Source organism: Myotis davidii, unplaced genomic scaffold (assembly GCF_000327345.1).
Source record: "Myotis davidii unplaced genomic scaffold, ASM32734v1 scaffold243, whole genome shotgun sequence".
NCBI classification, from domain to species: Eukaryota; Metazoa; Chordata; class Mammalia; order Chiroptera; family Vespertilionidae; genus Myotis; species Myotis davidii.
Genome location: NW_006295183.1, coordinates 1,513,244 through 1,516,588, shown reverse-complemented (window position 1 = coordinate 1,516,588; position 3,345 = coordinate 1,513,244). Strand labels below are relative to the sequence as shown.

The 3,345-nt window shown below is 50.5% G+C and overlaps 1 long non-coding RNA gene across 2 annotated transcripts in view; it reads right to left on the bottom strand.

Moving 5' to 3' along the window:
- Nucleotides 1-1,865: 1,865 nt before the first annotated feature.
- Nucleotides 1,866-3,345, bottom strand: part of LOC102759317 — a 4,135-nt gene continuing 2,655 nt past the window's right edge. For both annotated transcript variants that reach the window (XR_001514926.1, XR_435977.2), the window contains 2 exons: nucleotides 2,037-2,106; nucleotides 1,866-1,949 (listed from right to left, as the gene is read on the bottom strand). This is a non-coding gene — a long non-coding RNA (uncharacterized LOC102759317). The remainder of the gene's footprint in view (nucleotides 1,950-2,036; nucleotides 2,107-3,345) is intronic.

Here is a 3,345-nt window from a genome sequence, read left to right as displayed (position 1 = left end):
TTTTCAATAGTTTTATTCATTTCAAACGGGCCGGATCCGGCCCACGGGCCGTAGTTTGCCCACGGCTGCTCTAGTCCCATCTTACAGATGAGAAAACAGACTCAGAGAGGTGAAGCAACTTGCCCCAGGTCACACAGCCAGTGATGCTGGAAGCCAAGCCCAGATCTGTCTTGAGTCCACAGCCTAGGATCATTATATCCCACTGCTTGCACACATCCCCACACATGCTTGGAGTGGAAATGTTTAAAAAAAAAATTCAAAACACAAAAAATGATCATTCTGATCTTAGAATCTCTAGGCCATAGGGCTTCTAGCCTGCCTGTTGGTCCTGTGCATAACATACTATGAAGAGCAGGCATGATTCTGCTTGTTGGTGCAGCGTTGGACACCTGTTCTTTCAACCAATGCTCACAGGAATGGCCTTGAGGTGGACAAGGTAGGGATGAGCCTCTTATCAGCTATAGAGCAAAAACACTGTACCTTCAAGAAGGAAAGTGAGATCAGGTCAAAGTTGCCTGATGAGTGAGGTGTGGCTATGCAAGCTGCTCCGGCCCTCCTCCCCAGCCCTTCAGCACAGCCCTCACATCCCCACGCTCTCCTTCCTCCAGAAACAGCAAAATCCAGGAGCCACTGACACCAATGAGACCAAAGAGTAAACTCCAGAGCAGTGAAATCAATTCAGCTTTAATGACAGCACGTAATTGAGACAGGAGGCGCCTGAATGAGGGCGCGGGCTTTACCAACTTGACCTGAATGGCTGCCGGGACAACTGGGGCTTCATCTGAGACAGGCAGGCTCCATCGGCGCCTCTCATCTTCCTGAGTTCCCAGCACTCCGGCACTGGGAGGAAATTTTTGATAGTCAAGCTGCAGGAAGGAAAGAATTGGATCAACTTTTATTTGGTTGTTAAAGAGGTAATCCAGTTGACTCTTGAACAATGCGTGGGTTAGTGACACCAATCCACACCCATGCAGTCGAAATTCCACGTATCACTTTTGACTCCCCTAAAACTTAACTAGTCAGAGCCTACTGTTGACCGGAAGCTTTACTGATAACACAGTCTATTCACACATATTTTGTATGTTATAGGTGTCATATGCTGTATTCTTACAGTCAACTAAGCTAGAAAAAAGAAAATGCTACTAAGAAAATCGTAAGAAAGAGAAAATACATTTATAGTACTGAATGTATTTATTGGAAAAAACAACACCATGTATAAGTGGAGCTGTGTGGTTCAAATCCGTGCTGTTCAAGAGTCAGCTGTACACATTTTAGTTCTTTTGAAAGGAGGAGGCAGTACAGAGTGTCCCTCCCACCCCTATTCCTCCCTCTCCCCTGCCCTTCTGGTCTCCCTCTCTCCTCCTTGGAGGCAAATATTCTCCCTAGTTTCTCTTAACTCCTTCCAGAGTCACGCATATATATATATGCAAAGCATATATACACAAATGACAACCAAATTTAAAATCCACTTCTCCCCCCTCCCCGTGATTTTAGGCATACTGAATAAGGGACTCAGCAGCCTTGGGTTTTCATCCTTGCTTTGTCACTCACTAGGCGCCATCATTAAACTTCCCTGAGCCCTGCTTTCCTCATCTGTAAAATGGGGTGAAATCCCCCCAGGAGTGCTGTGCAGATGAAACTGGATGCAAAACTATACAAATAATTCCAATTTACTTTTAATGCTATAAATCAATATGGAGAAGGCCTGGGTCACTGTGAGAGGGAAGTGGGTCAATGAAGTAGACACAGGTCCTGAGGGTGTGACACCTCCCCCAGGAGAAGGCAGGCTCCTCTGTGAGCTGAACAGAGGCTGCAGGTCACGTGGAAGCAGGCTTTCACCTTCTTGGTCTGAGGACGACATTTCTGGGGCCTTGGCAACGTTACCCTCTCTCTCATTTGTTGGTCTTGGGGCCACTCTTGCATCTCTATCATGAGTCCCCTGTCCACACCTGAGGGTCAAATTTATATTAAGAGCCCCTTCCTGCTCCTGCATCAGAGAAAGGTATCTAGGCAGGGCTGAGAAATCACTGACTTACCTTGAAAGTTGTCAATTCATCTCCACAAGTCTTCCTGGGGAACTGGGGTTCAGGGCCGAGGAGAGGGGAACTGATTAAGACAGCCATGGAGATGCAGGGGAGTCAGGCAGACAGAATGGCAGAATCCTTCACAAGGACAGCCAAGAGCAGGGCCTGAAAAAGTCTCCTCTGGTCAAGGTCAGACCAGCAGACATTCTACAAATGGCCCTTTAACTCCTGTTGGGTACAGGCACCATGGTGGGATCATTTCCTGTCCTTCCACCCACCCATCTGTTCATCGTAGCCACACACTGGCCCTAGTCGTGGCACAAGGCACATCCTAAGATGAATTAGGTTGGGCCAGGCTGCAAACAGTGGGTGGAAGACAAAGGATGTACCAGGTGAGGACACAGCAAGGCCCAGACCTAGAGGGTGGGAAAATGTTGGGCCAAGGTCGGCAATGAGGTTGACTGCGTTTGAGGGGCCTGAGCTCCCTGCATGTGTGCCGAAAGTCATGGGAGGCAAGAAAAGGAGGGACAAACAGTGGGCTGCACAGGGACAGGCAGAGAGCCTAGGACAGAATGAAGAAGCAATGGAGAGAATGAGAGGGTGGGAGGCAAGGTCTGCAACTTGGATCCAAGGGTGAGCCAGCTGGTGTGCATGGATCTGTCTGTCTTCATGCTGCTAGTTAGTGCCGAAAAGTCCCACTTGCCTTTAAGGCTCTGGCTTTTCCTGGGCTAGGGGTTTGGACAGCCCTTGCCCTCCCCCAAGGCTCCCTAGAGCCCTGCACCCACAGGATCCACTGGCCCCCATCCCCAGGGGAGTGGTAAAGAGCACAGTACCTGGAATGACACAAACTGGGAGTGAATCACTCACTAGCTGGCTAGTGACATGGGGCAAGTCACTGCACCTCTTAGGCCTCATCCCCTACTCTGAAGGAGGGTTAATGGCAGCACCACCCCATGTTCTAGGGAAGCTGAGAGGGACAGAGAACAGGATAGACCCAAAGCTTGGCCCAGAACCTGCCACAGTGTCTGGCAAACAGGGGGAAGCTCCAGTTCTGGACACGATGGTCAGTGCACTTCGCAATTTAAAGGGGACTCTCCAAACCCAGAGGACGCAGGGCCCAGGGTGCAGGTCCTTGGTGGTGGGATTTACTGCTGGGGACAAGGCTGGGGAGCGGAGGGAATGTCCCGGGCGTCCCTCCGCACGAGCGGTTTCTCCTCCCAGAGCCTGTACACGTGCTGGAGGGGAGGAGGGAGAATCGCCAGGCCAGGACTGGAGAGGTTTACGTCCCCCTAGCCCCGCATCTCCACTGGGGGCTCAACTA